Source organism: Chiloscyllium punctatum, chromosome 15, assembly GCF_047496795.1.
Source record: "Chiloscyllium punctatum isolate Juve2018m chromosome 15, sChiPun1.3, whole genome shotgun sequence".
NCBI lineage: Eukaryota > Metazoa > Chordata > Chondrichthyes > Orectolobiformes > Hemiscylliidae > Chiloscyllium > Chiloscyllium punctatum.
In genome coordinates, this window is record NC_092753.1 from 23,885,840 (window position 1) to 23,906,079 (window position 20,240).

The window sequence follows — 20,240 nt, forward strand, 5'->3', positions numbered from 1 at the left end:
TCGAGGGCCGAAAGGCCTGTACTGTGCTGTACTGTTCTATGTTCTATAATGCTTAAGAAATTCCATTGTTCTATCAACATTTGTGGACATAAAAGATTCGATCTGCTCTTCATTTACTGGACATCCTCTATCGTGCTCCCACATGTGTGGAGAGTTTGTGTCTTGCCTACTGAGCACTTAACAGAGAGCACAAAAGTCTCCCTTTCACATCCTAATTAACACCATATTTTACATGTTATTGTTGCTTTAACCTTCTTTAACAAGGTGTGGGGAGTTAGAGATGGGGGAAACAAAGGTATCTTTCCTCCAGCAGACAAGAGTTAGAAGCATTTGGTATGGACATGTGCTCCTCACTGGCACGGAAACAGAGAGAGGGAGAGACACGAAATTAGACAGAAACAGAAACAAAGATCAGGACATAGACAGAAGCCATTTCATAGAGACAGAGAGAGATGCAGGCAGAGACAGAGTGACAATTTTAAGAAATGAACCTGTGCAGACAAACCCTGAATCTTTCTCGCATTAATGTTGGAAATTTGGTGAGAGGTACTATCTTGTTACAGGACAATGGGTGGGAGACAGTGGAACATTTCTCAAAGACACTGAACCAGTGTCATTCATTCAGATAGTGTCTGCTGATGCCTCTTCCTGGCCCCTTTTTCTTTCCTCATGGTTCTGGTCCTCCAAGTGTCACCTCCTTGTAAATCCAACCATGCACATGGTGGCCATCTTGGAATGATGTCAACACTTGTGTACCATTCGATGTCTGAACATTTCTTTGACTCAACAGCGGCATTTGCTGTTACCATGGAGCATGCTCACCATGTGACGCTTTAAAACATGTACGCACGGACTTCAGGCGAACACAGCAGGGTGGGGGTTGATCAGGTCAAGGGCCAAAGAGACTGGGAGGTGTGGAGAAGTAAGGAAGAGATCAGGACAAGGGATAGAGAGACTGGAACAGCAGGGAGAACAGAGAGATCAGGACAAGGGCAAAGACACTTGGACTAGGTAGGGGTGAGCAAAGAGGTCAGTGGAGTGATCCTGAATGGGGAGGAAGAAATTGTGACAGGGGAAGAGGTCAGGACTGGGGAGCAATAGATCGGAATTCAGAAGCATGAGATAGGAACAGAAACAGAAATTGCTGGAAAAGCTCAGTACGTTTGGCAGCAACTGTGATATGAAATCAGAGTTAACTTTTCAGGTCCAGTAGACCCTTCTTCAGAACTGATGGTAGTTCGGATAAAGTTAGTTTTTATGCAGAAGATAGGCTGGTGTAGGAGGTAAGCAGTAAATGATAGGTGGAGGCAAAGCCCAAAAAGAGGAGCAGTTAGATAGTTGTTAACAATCACCTTGGGAGAAAGAATGGCTGCTGATTAGATGAGATTATCCTGCAGTGTGGAAACAGTCCTTCGGCTCAACAAGTCCACAGCAACCCACCGAAGAGTAACCCACCCAGACCCATTTCCCTCTGACTAATGTACCTAACACTATGGACTATTTAGCATGGCCAATTCACCTGACCTGCACATCTTTGGACGGAAACCAGCACAGACACGGGGAGAATGTGCAAACTCCACATAGACAGTCACCTGAGGCTGGAATCAAACCTGGGAGCCTGGTGCTGTGAGGCAGTAGTGTTAACCACTGAGCCACCATGCCAATCTATTTATGGCTACCAATGGGTTGTGTGTAATCGCAGAACATATGATCAGAAAGCCTGATGTCTGGGAGTTGGGGGAAGGCGCCTCAAGTCCTGAAATTGTTGAACTCGGTATTGAGTCTAGAGGGCTGTCGAGCTCGCAAGCAGAAAATAAGGTACTGTTCATCCAGCTGAGCTTCACTGGAACACAGCTGTAAGCCTGAGGCAGAGATGTTGACCAGGAAACAAGGGGATATGTTGACGTGGAAGCCAAGAGGAAGGTCAGGGTCATTTTTACGGACAGAATAAGACCACAAAACCATAAGACATTGGAACAGCAATTTGGCCATTCACCCCATCGGGTCTGCTCCAATAAGTTTCTCAACCCCATTCTCCTGTTCTCAGTCTTGTACTCACTGACCTGGCCTCCACAGCCTTCTGTGGTAATGAATTCCACAGATGCATCACTCTCTGGCTGAAGACGTTTCACCTTATTTCCATTCTAAAACCTTTCCTTGATTCTAAGGCTATGCACTCAGGTCTTAATTTCTCTTAGCAATGGAAACATTTTCCCAACACCCACTCTGTCCAGACCATTCAGTATTCCGTATGTTTCAATTAGATCCCACCCACCACCCCCACCCCGGATCTTTCTAAACACCATCTATTATAAACCCAGAGACCTCAAACACTCCTCATATGTTAGATTTTTCATTCCTGGGACCATTCTCGTGGACCTCCTCTGAACACACTCCACGGCCAGTACATCCTTCCTGAAATATGGGGCCCAAAACTGCACACAATACTCCAAATATAGTCTGACCAGAGTTATAGAGCCTCAGAAGTATGACCCTGCTTTTATATTCAAGTCATCTCATAATAAATGCCATAATTGCGTTTGCCTTCCTAACTACTGACTCAACCTGCAAGTTTACCTTGAGAGAATCCTGGACTAGAACTCCCAAGTCTCTTTGCACTTCAGGGTTCTGAATTTTCTCCTCCTTTAGAAAACAGTCCATGTCCCTATTCTTCCTACCAAAGTGTATGACCTCACACTTTCCCATGTTGTCCTCCATCTGCCACTTCTATGCCCACTCTTCTAAATTGTCCAAATCCTTCTGCAGCCTCCATGTCTCCTCGATGCTACCTGTCCCTCTACCTATCTTTATGTTGTCTGTAAGCTTAGCCAGAATCCCCTCAGTTCCTTCATCTAGATCATTAATGTATAAAGTGAAAGATTGTGGTCCCAACACTGAGCCTTGCGGAACACCACTTGTCGCCAGCTGCCATCCTGAGAAGGACCCTTTTATCCCCACTCTCTGCTTTCTGCCAGACAGCCAGGCTTCTATCTATGCTAGCACGTTGCCTCTGACACCACGGGCCCTTATCTTACTCAGTAGCCTCCAATGTGTCACCTTGTTAAAGGTCTTCTTGAAGTCCCGGCAGACAACATCCATTGGCTCTCCTTGGTCTAACCTGTTTGCAACATCCACAAAGAATTCTAGCAGATTTGTCAGACTTGACCTCCCCTTGATTAAAGAGAAAGTGAGGACTGCAGATGCTGGAGTTCAGAGCTGAAAATGTGTTGCTGGAAAAGTGCAGCAGGTCAGGCAGCATCCATGGAGCAGGAGAATCGACGTTTCGGGCATGAGCCCTTCTTCAGGAATGATCGACGTTTCGGGCATGAGCCCTTATTCAGGATTCCTGAAGAAGGGCTCATGCCCGAAACGTCGATTCTCCTGCTCCTTGGATGCTGCCTGACCTGCTGCGCTTTTCCAGCAACACATTTTCAGCTTCCCTTGATTAAACCATGCTTCACCTAGAAGGTGTGTTTGGGCCATTGGATACTAAAGAGGAAGGAGGTAAACAGTCAGGTGTTATTCCTTCTGCAATTGCAAAAGTGCCATGGGGCTGTGAGTGTTTGGGGGTTGGGGTGGTGCAGAGGGTTGGGGAGCGAAGAGGAAGTGTCTTAGAGGGAATGATTCCTGAAGAAGTCTGAGAGTGGAGGGAGTGAAAATATGTGTCTGATGGTGGCATCCCATTGGATGTGACAGAAATGGCAGCTAATGATCATCTGGGTGTGAATGCTGGTGGAATGACAGGTGAGGACAAGGGACACCCTATCACCATTGTGGGAAGGAAGAGAGGTCTGAAGTGTAGGAGATGGGTCAGACCCTGTTGAGGGCCTTGATACAATGGTTTTGGGGAATCTTCAGTTAAGGATGAATTAGACTTTTCGGAGGCCCCCTTGTTGAAGCTGGCATCATCAGAACAGATGTGACTAAGATGGAGGAACTGGAAGAATATATTAGCGTCTTTCCAGAAAGCAGGGTGTGAAGATGTATTGTCAAGGTAATTGTGGAAGTCAGTGGATTTATACTGGTGGCCAGCCTATCCCCAGAAATGGAAACAGAGATGTCGAGGAAGGGAAGGGCAGAGTCAGAGATGGACCACGTGAATGTGAGAAATTGGAAGTTAAATTGACAAGAGGGACAAGTAGCACCGAAGATATCATCGATATATATCGGAGAAAGAGTTGTGGGTGGGGGTCAGAATAGGAGCAGATCAAGAACATTACTAGCTCACAAAGATATAACTGGGACTCATGCAGGTAATCATGGCCATGCATCTGGCCTGAAGAAGGGGACAGAGTTAAAAGAGAAGTTGTTCAGAGTGAGGATGAGCTTGGCCAGGCGCAGGAGGGCAGTGGTGGATAGGGAGAGTTCAGGCCGTTTTATCCAAGGGAGAAGTGGAGAGTCCAAGTGGAGAAGTGGGAAAAGATGAGGAAAGGGACTGCACATCCATAGTAAGGAGGGGGCAGCTGGAGTCTGCAAACTGGAAATTCTGAAATGGGTATAAAGCTTTAAAGGGATTGTGGAATGTAAGTAGACAAGGAGAGAAAAAAAGGCATGAAATAGAGATTGGGGGTAAGAGGTTGTGATGGGGGTGGTGGGGGTGGGGAGGGAAGATGTCAGATCTTGGACAGAAAGGAATCAGCTCAGGGATTTGGACGCCTAGCGTTTGTGCATACCAAACTGCATTCCCTCCCCACAGTCTCTGTCCAACTGCCTGACCTGCACCCTCTATAGTTCCTATGTTACCCATTCACCATATGTGGAAAATCGCTCTGTATCTCCATCAGTTTACAATTCCCTACCTCCTCACTGAGTCCCAGCTCCTGGGATGTAGGACACAGTGAGCAGGTGCAGAGACAAACTGGCCTGTTGACTGACTGCTTTAACACACAGCAAGATCCAAATTAGCAGGTATTCCTTGCAATCCCCTCACTGTGAGAGTTGTTTTATCTTCCCCTCTCACCACTGTCTCCTTCAGATTTGACAGCATGGGAGTAAAGCAAAGGAGAGATGGGGAACAGAAAGAGGCATTGCATTAACTATACATACCATGTGGCACTGAGTCCAAATCTAACCCAGTCAGGGGTACACAGCAGAGAGAGATTCCAAGCAAAAGAGGCAGGTCAGAGGGAGACAACTCAACAGAGTGACTCAACAGCAGCACTTCCGATCAAACTGATTGGGTCCTAAAGGACATAGTTGGATTGAGACTGAAGTGGGTGGTAAGTGAAACGGGAAAAACATACTTGACCTCATGCTCACCTACCTGCCAACTGCAAATGTATCTACCGAGAGCAGTATCAGTAAGAGTGTCCACTATGTAGTTCTGAGAACAGTACAGCACAGGAACATGCTCCCCATATTATGCTGAACATGAAACCAAATTAAACTAATCGCTTCTGTGTGCCCTTGGCCCTCATCCCTCCATTTCCTGCATATTCATGTACTCATCGAAAAGCCCCTGAAATGATCCTATCATAATTGGCTCCATCACTGCCAATTAATTGGACTTTTGCCTATCTCTTGAAGACCTTTTCAAATTCTTTATTAACCTCATTGCAGGTAATACAAAAGAATATTGATTTTTTGCAAGTTGGTACAATGTTAGTTCCAACAAATTTATGTGGTTACACTTAATGTTAGAATTCTTTAACTGACAAGTTGTGAGCAGTTTCTTTCCTGCCTTATTAATAAACAGCCCTACCTTTACCATTGGGTGTCTTACAATGTTTTCATTCAACCCACATTCCAATGTCTGCCAGTTTCTGTTCCTGTGTTTCAATTCTCCCTGTAATAACATCGGGCTGCTTTTCCTGTCTGAGACAGATTTGCTTGCATAATTTTATTTGAGTCCTTTCTCCTAATGCTTTTAGTGATTTTTGTTTTGTATCTAGGTAATGCTATAACTATTCCAGAATCTATATCTATGAATATTTGAAGGGTGTAAACTAAACCTTTTATTAGTATTGTGACAGATCCTTAGGCCTTCAACATGCACCATCCTATGAAACCCAATCTGAAGCCCATCTAACCTACACTATTCCAATCTCGTGCATATGCCTATCCAAAGACAATTTAAATGCCCTTAGAGTTGGCGAGTCTACAAATGTTGCAGGCAGTGCATTCCACGTCCCGACTACTCTCTGAGGAAAGAAACAACCTCTGACATCTGTCCTTTATCTATCACCCCTCAATTTAAAGCTATGTCCCCTTGTACTAGCCAGCACCATCTGAGGAAAAAGGCTCTTGCTGTCCACCTGATCAAAACCTCCAATTATCTTATATGTCTCAATTAAGTCACCTCTCAACCTTCTTCTCTCTAAAGAAAATAGTCACAACTTTTCCTCGTAAGACTTTCCCTCCATACCAGGAAACATCCTAGTAAATCTCCTCTGAACCCTTTCCAAAGCTTCCACATCCTTCCTATAATGCGGTGACCAGAATGGCACACAATACTCCAAGTGGGGCTGCACCAGAGGTTTGTACAGTGACCAGAACTGTACACAATATTACGAGTGTGGCCACTCCAGAGTTTTGTACAGCTGCAGTATGACCTTATGGCTCCAAAACTCAATCCCTCTACTAATAAAAGCTAACACACCGTATGCCTTCTTAACAGCCCTGTCTACCTGGGTGGCAACTTTCAAGGATCTATGTACCTGGACACCGAGAATCTCTCTGCTCATCTACACTGCCAAGAATCTTACCATTCGCCCAATACTTGGTATTCCTGTTCCTCCTTCCAAAGTGAATCACCTCACACTTTTCTGCATTAAACTCCATTTGCTACTTCTCAGCCAAGTTCTGCAGCTTATCTATGTCTCTCTGTAACCCACAATATCCTTCGGCACTATCCACAACTCGACCGACCTTAGTGTCATCTGCAAATTTACTAACCCATCCTTCTACAACTATCCAGGTCATTAATAAAAATGACAAACAGCTGTGGACCCAAAACAGATCCTTGCAGTACACCACTAGTAACTGAACTCCAGGATAAACATTTCCTATCAACCGCCAACCTCTGTCTTCTTTCAGTTAGCCACTTTCTGATCCAAACAGCTAACTCACCCTCAATCCCATGCCTCTGTATTTTATGCAATAGCCTACCATGGGGAAAGTTATCAAACATCTTACTGAATTCCATATACACCACATCAACCACTTTACCTTCATCTACCTGTTTGGTCACCTTCTCAAAGAACTCTCAAAGGTTTGTGAGGCGTGACCTCCCTTCACAAAACCGTGTTGACTATCCCTAACCAACTTATTTCTATTCAGATGATTATAAATTCTATCTCTTATAACCCTTTTCAACACTTTATCCGCAACTGAAGTAAGACTCCCTGGTCTATAATTTCCAGGGTTGTCTCTACTCCCCTTTTTGAACAAGGGAACAACATTTGCTGTCCCCCAGTCTTCTGGCACTACTCCTATCAACAATGATGACATAAAGATCAAAGTCAAAGGCTCTGCAATCTCCTCGGCTTCCCAGAGAATCCTAGGATAAATCCCATACAGTCCAGGGGACTTATCTATATTCACACTTTCCAGAATTGCTAACACCTCCTCCTTCTGTACTGCAATCCCATCTAGTCTTGTAGCCTGCACTTTTGTATCCTCCACGATAACCTTTTTTTTCCCAGTGTGAATATTGATGAAAAATGGTCATTTAGCACTTCCCCATATCCTCTGACTCCACGCACAACTTCTCACTACTGTCCTTGATTTTCCCTAATCTTACTCTATTTATTCTTTTGTTCCTGATATACCTATAGAAAGCTTTAGGGTTTTCCCTGATCCTACCCACCAATGACTTCTCATGTCCCCTCCTGGTTCTTCTTAGTTCTCTCTTTAGGTCTTTCCTGGCTAATGTGTAATTCTCACTCACCCTAACCGAGCCATCATATTTCATCCTGATGTAAGCTTTCTTCTTCTTCTTGACCAGAGATTCAACTTCCTTCATAAACCAAGGCTCCCGCGCTCAACAACCTCCTCCCTGCCTGACAGTTACATACTCATTTAAGACACGCAGGAGCTGTTCCCTAAATAAGTTCACATTTCTAGTGTGTCCATTTCCTGTAGTTTTCTTCCCCATCTAATGCATCCTAAATCTTGTCTCATCGCATCATAATTGCCTTTCCCCCAGCTATAACTCTTGCCCTGCGGTATGTACCTATCTCTTTCCATCGCTAAGGTAAACATAACCGAATTGTGGTCACTATCACCAAAATGCTAACTACCTCCAAACAGTTTCCAATATGGTATACTTGTTGTTGAGGGGAACGGCCACAGGGGATCCCTGCACTGCCTGCCAGTTCCCTTTCCGTCCCCTGACTGGAACCCATCTGCCTTCTTGTACCTGAAGTGTGACTACCTCCCTGTAACTCCTCTCAATAACCCTCTCCGCCTCCTGAATGATCCGAAGTTCATCCAGCTCCAGCTCCAGTACCCCAACGTGGTTTTCGAGGAGCTGGAGTTGGATGCACTTCCCGCAGATATAGTCAGCAGGGACACAAGTGGTGACCCTCATTCTGCAGGAGGAACATTGAACTGCCCCAATCTCCATCCCCACTGTTCTAAATTCCCAACGAGATGACTGAAAACTGAAAAAAAGCTAAACCAGTCACCTTATCAATTGGTGCACAGAACCTTTTATTTTGGTTAGAGGAGGAGGTTGGGTGGGAGACACTACCCAAGGAGTATTTTAGGTAAAGAAACCGCCCAATTAAAAAGCCTCACTTACTCAGCAGTCAAGTGTCTGCTCTGGCTCGTGTGTGCTCTGCCTATACATGAAGCAAGTTTCTAAACTTTACTCCCACCTTCCCATCGGGCCTCTGGTCCTCGCTGTCGCTCCTTCCACTGCAACTGATCTTGGTAAAGACCCCAGCAATCTTTTGGCTTACCTCTTTCAATAACCTGGGGTAGATACCATTGGGCCCTGGGGACTTATTCACCTTAATATCCTTCTGAAAACTCAGACTCCTCTTCACAGAGAGAATATCCTCTATTGCATTGTGTGGCACCACCACAGTGCTAGACGGAACATAATTCGAAAATATAGACAAAAAACAACAGATGCTGGAATTCAACACATTCAAGCAGCAAGTTGGAAGATCACAGTAAGGCAGGCAGCACCAGGAATGTGGAACAACACAGCAAGGCAGGTAGCACCAGGAGGGTGGAACAACACAGCAAGGCAGGCAGCACCAGGAGGGTGGAACAACACAACAAGGCAGGTAGCACCAGGAGGGTGGAACAACACAGTAAGACAGGCAGCACCAGGAGGGTGGAACAACACAGTAAGGCAGGCAGGACCAGGAGGGTGGAGAAATCAACGTTTCATGTCTAGCCCTTCTTTAATCCTTTGATTCTGAGCGTCCACCATCGGATAATCCGCCACACTCCAGGTACATTCCCCCTTTTGGCAGGGATCCTGACCTGTTGCTTTGATCTTTGGATCAACAAGGAGGGATTGTGGAAGCTGTTTTTGCAAGCCTGCCTGTTTGCAGCCATTTTAGTCAGACATTATATTGATCACACCGGGCTTGGCCCCTTGCCCTGGGTGACCCCTAGCATACTAGTACATTCTGCATTAACCACATAAATTGCACTCTTCCCACATAACGTCTGCTTTTTATCTGCAGCTACCTGCGAAGCAAAAGCGCAGCCCTGCCAGATTTTATAAATGGTCAAATCTAGCCTCTGGAATGTGCATTGACTCAAGATCTGAGAACAATAGCTTGTTATGTACAGTCGAAGATGAGGCCGACCTCAGACTCTGCCTGGTGTATTGTCATGAATGCCCTCTAGTGACTGTCCTGTAGTTGGTGTCTGATTGAGCAACTGGCAGCTAGTTCTCTCTTGTACTATATAAATCCACAGTGATCTGGAACGCTTTGAAGTAATACCGGACTGTACTAAGAAAAGGTGGGCTCCCTATTGTCTGAGTCTGGAGAATTTCTTCAGCAACTTCAAACGTTGATTTCTCCACCTCTTAATGGTGCCTGGCATGCTGTGTTCTTCCAGCCTCCTGCTTGTCTACCTTTGAATGGACATGGCCACTCAAGACTGGGAACCCATGCGGCACTGTGGGCCATTGACAGCAGTCGATTTCTACTCCAAAATAATCTACAACCTCATGGCCTCGATCTCTTCATAGCTGCCTCTTACCCGCCCTCGATCTCTTCATAGCGCCTCTTACCCGTTCTCGATCTCTCCATAGCCAACTGCCGCCGTGACATCAACTGCCTCAACTTCTCCGGCCCTCTTACCCACTCCAACCTCTCAGCCTCGCAACGTGCAGCCCTCCACTCCCTCCGCTCCAAACCCAACCTCACTATCAAACCAGCAGACAAGGGAGGCGCGGTGGTAGTTTGGCGCACTGATCTTTACATTGCTGAGGCTAAATGCCAGCTCGCGGACACGTCCTCCTATTGCCCCCTTGACCATGACGCCACCTCCCACCACCAAACCATCATCTCCCAGACCATCCATAACCTCATCACCTCAGGGGATCTCCTATCCACCACCTCCAACCTCATAGTCCCACAACCCTGCACCGCCAGTTTCTACCTCCTGCCCAAAATCCACAAACCTGAATGCCGGGGTCAACCCATTGTCTCAGCCTGCTCCTGCCCCACCGAACTTATCTATGCATACCTTGACATGGTCCTGTCCCCCTTAGTCCAAGAACTCCCCACCTCCGTTCGGGACACCACCCATGCCCTCCACCTCCTCCATGATTTTCGCTTCCCTGACCCCCACCGCCTTGTCTTCACCATGGACATCCAGTCCCTAAACACCTCCATCCCCCATCACGAAGGCCTCAAAGCCCTCCATTTCTTCCTTTCCCGCCGAAACAACCAGCACCCTTCCACTGACACTCTCCTTCGACTGACTGAACTGGTCCTCACTCTGGACAACCTCTCTTTCCAATCCTCCCACTTCCTCCAAACCAAAGGAGTAGTCATGGGCACCCACATGGGCCCCAGCTATGCCGACCTCTTCATCGGATATGTGGAACAGTTCATCTTCTGAGGCTACACTGGCTCAACTTCCCCTCCCACTCCACCAAGGACATGCAGGTCCTTGGACTCCTCCATCACCAGTCCATAGCAACACGACAGCTGGAGGAAGAGTGCCTCATTTTCCGTCTAGGAACCCTCCACCCACAAGGGATGAACTCAGATTTCTCCAGTTTCCTCATTTCCCCTCCCCCACCTTGTCTCAGTCAAATCCCTTGAATTCAGCACCGCCTTCGTAACCTGCAATCTTCTTCCTGACCTCTCCGCGCCCACCCCCCACTCCAGCCTATCACCCTCACCTTAACCTCCTTCCACCTATCACATTTCCAACACCCCTCCCCCAAGTCCCTCCTCCCGACCTTTTATCTTAGCCTGCTTGGCACACTCTCCTCATTTCTGAAGAAGGGCTCATGCCCGAAACATTCTGCTCCTTGGATGCTGCCTGACCTGCTGCGCTTTTCCAGCAACACATTTTCAGCTCATCTAGTGATCCCCAGAATAACATGTACAAGTCTTCTGGCAGTTCAGTTCACTCTATGTGACATCAAGAAATGGTTGAAGGCATTGGAAAGTGCTCAGGCGATCAGCCCTGACAGCATTACAGCAATGGATGCCTCTCAGCACCAGGGACATGGATTCAATTCCTGCCTATCTGTGTGGAGTTTGTGTATTCTCCCCGTGCCTGCGTGGGTTTCCACCTGGTGCTCCGGTTTCCTCCCACAGTCCAAAGATGTGCCCATCAGGTGAATTGGCCATGTTACATTGCCCACAGTGTTAGGTATGTTAGTCAGGGGTAAATATAGGGGAGGGGAATGGATTTGGGTGGGTTTGATCTTAGGAGGGGCAGTGTGGATTTGTTGGGCTAAAGGACCTCTTTCCACACTGTAGCGAATCTAATCTGATAGTAGTGAAGAGCTGTGCTCCAGAACTTGCAGCTCCAAAGGCTAAACTCATCCAGTGCCATTGCAACACTGTATTAACCCAACAAAGTGGAAAACTGTGCATATAGGTCCCGAACGAAAAAAGCAAGAGAAATCTAACCCAGGCAATTACTGCACCATTAGTCTACTCTTGATTATCAGTAAAATGATGGAAAGCACCAGTCAATATTTCCATCAGGCAGCACCTGCTTTTATTGTTTAGTGACACCCAGTTAGTGTTCAGTCAGGGTCACTCAGCTTCCGATCTCATTGTTTCAAAAATGACAGTGTTCTGTGTGAGACATGGTTTGGAGATGTCGGTGTTGGACTGGGGTGTACAAAGTTAAAAATCACACAACACCAGGTTATACTCCAACAAGTTTAATTGGAAGCACGCTCCTTCCAGTTAAAGCTGTTGGACTATAACCTGGTGTTGTGTGATTTTTAACTGTGTGAGACATGCTGTGTGCCAATTCTTGACTACGCGTTTGTGCTACTGTGCATGTGAGTGAGTTTGTAAGCATGTGTGCTTTTTTGATTGTGCAACTCCATGCACGTGTTTAGATTAGATTCCCTACAGTGTGGAAACAGGCGATTTGGCCCAACTAGTCCACACCAACCCTCAGAAGAGTAACCCACCCTCCTCTGACAAACTCACCTAACATTATGGTCAATTTAGCATGGCCAATTCACCTCACTGACATATTTTTGGATTGTGGGAGAAAACCGGAGCAAACCCGCACAGACACAGGGAGAATATGCAAACTCCACACAGACAGTTGCCCAAGGCTGGGATCGAGCCTGGTATGCTGGTGCTGTGAGGCAGCAAAGTCAACCACTGAGCCACATGTGAGCACATGAATGCGTCTGTATGTGTGAATGCAAACCTGAATTTGTGTGTATACATGTGTGTTTGCTTGAGCATGAATGAGTACATGCGAGTGTATTATTGTCTGTGAGTGTCTGAGTGTGTGACAGAGTTTGGACTCTGTGAGTGTGAGGGAGTTTGCATGTCTGTGTCTGTTTACTTGTTTGAGTGTGGAGAAACGGAGTTAATCGTCTGATTTGTTGAAGTATTTGTTGGCGATTTGTTGGGTGGCATGGTGGCACAGTGGTTAGCACTGCTGCTTCACGTTGCTGGAAGCACAAGTTCAATCCCTGTGTCAGGTGACTCTGTGTGTGGCTTTTGCACATTCTCCCTGTGTCTGTGTGGGTTTGCAGCAGTTTCCTCCCACTACCTAAAAAAATGTGCAGGTCAGGTGAATTAGCTGTGCTAAATTGCCCATGGTGAAGGGCTAAGTATATGGGGGTGGCTCGCGGGTCGGTGTGGACTTATTGGGCCGAAGGGCCTGTTTCTAAACTGCAAGTAGTCTAGTTTTTCTACAAATCCGGACAACACAAGTTTCCGTACAAAGGGAGATGCTTTATTATCAGACAGACAGTGAGAGATTCTCAGTGACACAAAAGAAGTCGTGCAGCTACTTGTGGTGGTACTTTGCAACGAATCTCTGCTCCACACACGGAGGCAGGATATTTTATAGGAATAATACAGCGGTCGACAAGTCACATGATTGATTGCTGTTACATTGTTTAAGACAGGTAATTACAATTTTACAATGTCCAGTGATTGCAAATTTCTTGTGATAACTAGCGAATGGTTTACAGGGACTAGTTATTGTATTCTTCATCAGCATATGTTGATGGGTAGAGATTTAGACAGAAGGATTTTGCTTTGTTCTCATTGTTGGATTCACACACCTATGTTAATAGGTAGGGGACACATAATAATGGGAACAGGAGGCAGTTAATAAGGTTATGGCCAAGGCTATCAGTCTTATCCAGGGAAGACAAACACCTTTGCCTGAGGCTGGAAGTGAAATCCACATGCATGGCTCCAGAGGATTCGGTTCTCCGGGAGTCAGCCAGCAGTGGAATGCTTAACCCTTGAGTTCCCAGGATGTCAGGAAAAAGAAGTAAAAATGGAACTCCTTCTTTTCTGGCTTTCTAACTTCCTCACATTTGTGACATTTATCACATTTCTCTCACTCAAAAGATGTTGCCAGAAATGATGGGTTTCTGCAGAATATTGTGTATCCTGATTGGTTCTGGTCTCAAACAGGTTTATTTTTGTTTTCATTCTGTGACAGACCAATTTGTTTACATTTAGTTCCAGCACAGGTTTCAAAATAAAATCAACAATCGACTTATCAATAAAATGGGCTGAAAGTTAATATGAATTAGGTCATGATTGTCATTCTGATGCAAAGTATGTGTTTAGTATCTCCCCATCTCCTGCAGCTCCACACAAAGGCCGCCTTGCTGATCTTTAAGGGACCCTATTCTCTCCCTAGTTACCCTTTTGTCCTTAATGTATTTGTCGAATCCCTTTGGATTCTCCTTAACCCTACTTGCCAAAATTATCCTGTGTCCCCTTTTTGCCCTCTTGATTTCCCTCTTAAGTATAGTGCTACTGCCTTTATACTCTTCCAGGGATTCATTGGATTTCTCCTGTCATATGCTTCCTTCTTTTTCTGAACGAAAACCTCAGTCCAGTGTTCCTGACACCTGCCAACCTTGCCTTTCACTCTAACAGGTACATACTGTCTCTGGACTACCATTATCTCATTTTTGAAGGCTTCCCATTTTCCAGCCGTCCCTCTACCAACGAACATCCGCCACCTAATCAACTTTTGAAAGTTCTTGCCTCATTACATCAAAATTGGCCTTCCTCCAATTTAGAATTTTAACTTTCAGATCTGGTCTATCCTTTTCTATCATGACTTTAAGACTGATGAGGAGGTGCCTGTGTTGGACTAGGGCAGACAATGTTTAAAAATCACATAATACCAGTTTATAGTCCAACAAGTTTATTTCGAGGCACTAGCTTTCGGAGCACCGCTCCATCATCAGGTAGATAGTGGGGCAGGATCATTAGACTTAGAATTTATAGCAAAAGATCATCATATCATGGAACTGATACGACATATTGAGCAAACCTAGATTGCTGTTAAATTTTTCATCTGGCAGATTTCGGTTCATTAATTTGTAAATCCCAGAACTTCATTTAAGTCACATTCCTGAGATGACTAAGGTTTTATTTTAAAAAAGGTGATATCTCAGCTCAGATAATGCATTAAAGGTGTGAGGTTAGAGTTTGTCTGTATCCCAATCTTGAGTCATACTGGTTCTATTTTCAAAGTTGGAATTTATAAAATGTCAGATGGATTGACTGCCTGCAGACTGTGTGCTTTTTGAGCAAAAATAGAATGTATTTCGAAATACAATTTTACAAATGCAAATTCACACCAGAGACTTATTTGTGTGTGTGCGAGCAGGTGAGGGAAAGAGAGAGAAAGAGAGGCAGAGAGACAGAGAGAGAGTGAATGAGACAGAGCGCATGTATGAGAGAGGATCTGTGTGAGTGTGTGTATGTAAGTGTGTGTGTGTGTGTGCTTGTGTAAGAATTTATAGCGCACTGGGGTCACCTGCAGTGTGACGTGAACCCCAGGTCCTAGATGAGGTCATCCCCATGGGTACCCAACTTGGCTATCAGCCTCAGCTCGTCTGCTGTAAGTTGTCGCAGCAAACAGGGAGTCAGAATATTCGGTAAGTAATCAAACTGGAAGGTTGTGGGTAGTGATGTCCCAAAGGGATCTGTGGTGGGGCCCTCAATTATTCGCCATTTCATGAACACTTTGGTAATGGTACCAAAAATCAAATATCCAAGGTTGCTGAAGACACAAAATTGGGCAAAATTGGAGCAAGTGTAATCAAATTGCAGCATAATATTAATAGATGAGGTGAATGGGCAAAGCTGAGACTGATGGATTTCAATGCAAACAAATGAGAAATTACCCATTTGGTTCGAACAAGGATAGATTAGGATTATTTTTAGAAGACAATTTATTTAATGCAGTGAACGTCCAACAAGATTTTGAAGTTCAGTTTCAGAAAATAATTCAGGCAGCTAATGGAATGCTGGCCTTCAAATCTAAAAAGCTGGAGTAAGGGGATGCATATGGTATGGAAAATCCTAGTTAGATCCCACTTAGAGTACTGTGAGCAGAGCTGGGCATCATACATTAGGAAGACTGTTTTAGCTATGGTGGGAGTTCAACATAGGTTTACAAGGATGATACCTGGGATTCAGGGGTCCAGATATGCAATCAATTTCATCAAATTAGGCTTTTATTCTCCAGAATTTAGATGGTTCAGGAATGAGTTTATTGAGCTCTTCAGCAAATTAACAGGAAAAGACAGAGTTGATAGAGATAACTTTTTCCACTGGATAATGATTCTGGAAACAGGGGCATCGTGGAAGAATTAGGGCCAGGCCATTCACGAGGGACGGTGGTAAGCACTTAGTCACACAAGACTTCAGGAGAATTGAATTCTCTTCCTCAAATGGGTGGTTGTTCCTCATTCAATTGTTAAATTGAAATCTGAGATAAACATTTTTAGAAGGAAGGGTTTCAAGGAATATAGGCACCAAGGCAAATGGAGTTAGGCCATGGATCTGGCTTTTGAATGGTGGAATATGCTCCAGGGGCAAAACAGCCCGTCCTTGTTCCTCTGTTTCGAAACCAACTTTCCAGTCATGCAAATATGAGTCCATCATTACCGTTCACTTTGGTGTCATTAACAATCTAACCTGTTACTTTACCTTGCTACCACACTGTTACATGGGGTCATGGAACTAGAGACAGTTTATCGCAAAAAAAGAAGCATTGTCATTGCGTCAGTAAAAACCAAATCACCTCTTGTCCAACACCAGGTCAGATCTTCAGGCTAACGTTCTCACAACTGAGCTATTTCAGCCAAGAACATATACCACTATTCCTGTGATCCGTTTGACCTACATCACAAATGCTATCTCAATTAATAATCTTGTTCCTTTGAAGATAATCAGATAAGTTCATCAGTCACGATCTTCTCTTAATGAGTCCATGCTGACTCTCCTGGATTAAAATTTCACACTCTATTTGATCATTTCTATTGTAGCTCAGAGATTTTCCAATCATTTTCTCACCACAGGAAATATAATAGCAGCTGGACTCCACTCATTATTTCTAACTTGAACTTTCCGATACAAGGGGAACAAACCAGGGTGGGCTGTCCTAGAGGAGGCCGGAAGGTGTGTCAGGGTGGACTGAGGGCTGGAAGGGACATGAGGTAGGCCGAGAGCTAGAAGGGGTGTAGGGGCAGGTTGCCTTCGAGTGGCTGGAAGGTGGGAGGGACTGGTGGGTAGCTTGTGGTCTATATTGTATACATTTTTTAAAACGTAATTGGACTGTCTTATTTGTACAAATATTATTGGTCGTGTTTGGTAATGATTGAAAGTGGGATTTGAGGTTTGTCCTCATATCCCTGAAAACTGGTTGAACTGGGAGGGTTGGGGCTTGGTTTTGCCACTCCTTTCCCTCATAAAATTGCTGTTTCTCTGTGCACAGCTGTTAATATTAATTCTTTTGCAAACTGCGTATTGTTTAATAACATAAAAAAAACGTAGACTGTAGGGAAATAGATGGTGACATCTTGCAAAATGTCGAGATTACAGAGGAGGAAGTGCTGGATGTCTTGAAATGGTTAAAGGTGGATAAATCCCGAGGACCTGATCAGGTGTACCCGAGAACTCTGTGGGAAGCTAGAGAAGTGATTGCTGGGCCTCTTGCTGAGATAGTTGTATCATCGATAGTCAAAGGTAAGGTGCCGGAAGACTGGAGATTGGCAAACGTGGTGCCACTGTTTAAGAAGGGTGGTAAAGACAAGCCAGGGAACTATAGACCGGTGAGCCTGACCTCGCTGGTGGGCAAGTTGTTGGAGGGAGTCCTGAGGGATAAAGTTAAAAATCACACAACACCAGATTACAGCCCAACAGCTTTATTTGGAAGCACTAGTTTTAGGAGTGCTCCGAAAGCTACTTGGACGATAACCTGGTATTGTGTGATTTTGAACTTTGTCCTCCCCAGTCCACCACAGGCTCCTCCACGTCATCATCCGAGATAGTCATCATGGATTTGTTAAGGGAAGGTCGTGTCTGATGAAGGTGACTGATTTTCTTTGAAGGATAAAGAATGGATGGAGTGTATCCGATGGAGATCAACCTGATGATAAGAAGGACAATAAGACGCAGTATTTATAGCAAAAGGATTACAGTTTCATGCAGCTGAAATGATATATTAAACAATTTAGGTTAAGCCTTTCATCTTTTATAATGGGTTTACTAGTTTCCGTTCTTTAATATAAGAACCTCAGAACCTTTTTAAAGTTACGTTGTCGAGATAACTTCAGGTTGTCTAACAAGCGATGCCATCTCAGCTCAGACAATGCATTAAAGGTGTGAGGTTAAAGTCTGTCTGTGTCCCAATTTAGAGTCAGACTGTTTGTAGCCTCCCAGTCGGAGAGCACTTCAGCGCTCTGTGCCTTTCGGTCTCAGACCCCTGGGTGACAATCCTCCAAGGCAGACTATGGGACAGCCAACAATGCAAAGTGGCCAAGCAGAGGCTGATCGTCAAGTTCGGTACCCAATGGGATGACTTTAACTGGGCACTTTGGTTCATGTCACACGACACGTGACAACACTGCATTGTATACTATTTCACCGACACTCACAAGTACACGCACACACACAAAAGCACACTCCTACCGACCCACACACATGCATACCCTCTCTCAAACACAAGCTCTCTCTCATACACTCACTCAAACACTTCCACATTCACAGCCACTCACGCACCTTCTCACAAACTGATAACCCAGTACACTCAAACACATGCACCTACACACACTCTCACAGACCCGCATATCCTACATGCACACACACACAGACACACACACACAGCCACACACACGCACACATGCACCCACACACACACACACTGATTCTGGGTTCTCATGACTCTCAGCTGGAGACTATCATTGCCTGCAGACCCGACCTTCATCCCCCCACTACACCATGAAGGGTAACACTTGTTCATGCCCTTACACAGCCGTCTGTGCCCTCCCTTGACCCCGTCCTTTCCATCTTGCCCACCGCCCCTCTATGCCCCTCTACCTCCTTCCTGAGCTGGGTTGCTCTGACAATGTCAATTTCACTTCCTATGTCAATGTCACTGCACTACGTTTTATTTTTCCCCTCACGAACCGGGATCACCCTACTCTGTGCTTGCTGACCCCACCCCCTACGTTTGCCCTCCCGGATAGCGCTTTGTGTTTCGTTGGACCCGCGGGAGTAGCTGCGGACGTTCTGCTTAAACCTGAGCGGATAACACTGTTCTACTCACAGACAGGGAGGTCTGCAGATGCTGGAGCCCGAAACATCGATTTCCCTGCTGTGCGTTTCCAGCAACACACTCTCGACACTGTTCTGCCACGACCCTGTCTCGGTTCCACACAATCCCATTCATCATTAAGGCGCCACGGCATCCCAAGGACTTGGGACCCATGGGAACTAAATGATGACAGCGGCCTCAGCACTCTGCACCCCCTGACCTTGGAAAGCCCATCTTGGTTCAGGTTACCGATCTAGGGCAGGGAGGGTTTTGCGTGCACTGCCTTCCCACATCAGTGGAAGCGACCTTCACTAAACAGCTGCCCATGACTACCCCTTGCTGTGAAGTTAAACATCACACAACACCAGGTTATAGTCCAACAGATTTAATTGGAAGCTCTAGATTTCGGACAACCACCTGATGAAGGAGCAGCGCTCCGAAAGCTAGTGCTTCCAATTAAACCTGTTGGACTATAACCTGGTGTTGTGTGATTTTTAACTTTCTATACCCCAGTCCAACACTGGCATCTCCAAATCATGCCCTCCTGTGAAAACCCCTTACTGCTGACTGACACCTCCCCGTCTTCTACAAAGTAAAAGAGAAACCTGCAAATCTATCAACGGGATCGAACTTCAAAATAATACATATTCCTCGAGAGGGTTCTGCTTCCCGAACTGTTACCCGGAATTCCCTCCTCTCCACAATTACTGCAGCGTGGCCTCAGTCTAATGGTTCCTCTGTTTTTGCCGTTTTTGTTTTCTAAGAAAACTCTTGAGAAGTTTTAGATACTGAAAGAACTGCAGAATTATGTGGGGCATGGATAGGATTAATAGACAAAGTCTTTTCCCTGGAGTCGGGGAGTCCAGAACTAGAGGGCATAGGTTTAGTGTGAGAGGCGAAAGATATAAAAGCGACCAAAGGGGCAACGCTTTCATCCAGAGGGTGGTACGTGTGTGGAATGAGCTGCCAGAGGAAGTGGCGGAGGCTGGTACAATTGCAACATTTTCGAGGCATTCGGATGGGTA

At 45.5% G+C, this 20,240-nt stretch overlaps 1 protein-coding gene across 1 annotated transcript in view; it reads right to left on the reverse strand.

Annotated features, from left to right (window-relative positions):
* LOC140486124 (large ribosomal subunit protein uL18m-like) overlaps positions 1–20,240 on the reverse strand; it is an 81,766-nt gene that overhangs the window by 37,858 nt on the left and 23,668 nt on the right. The window lies entirely within an intron of this gene.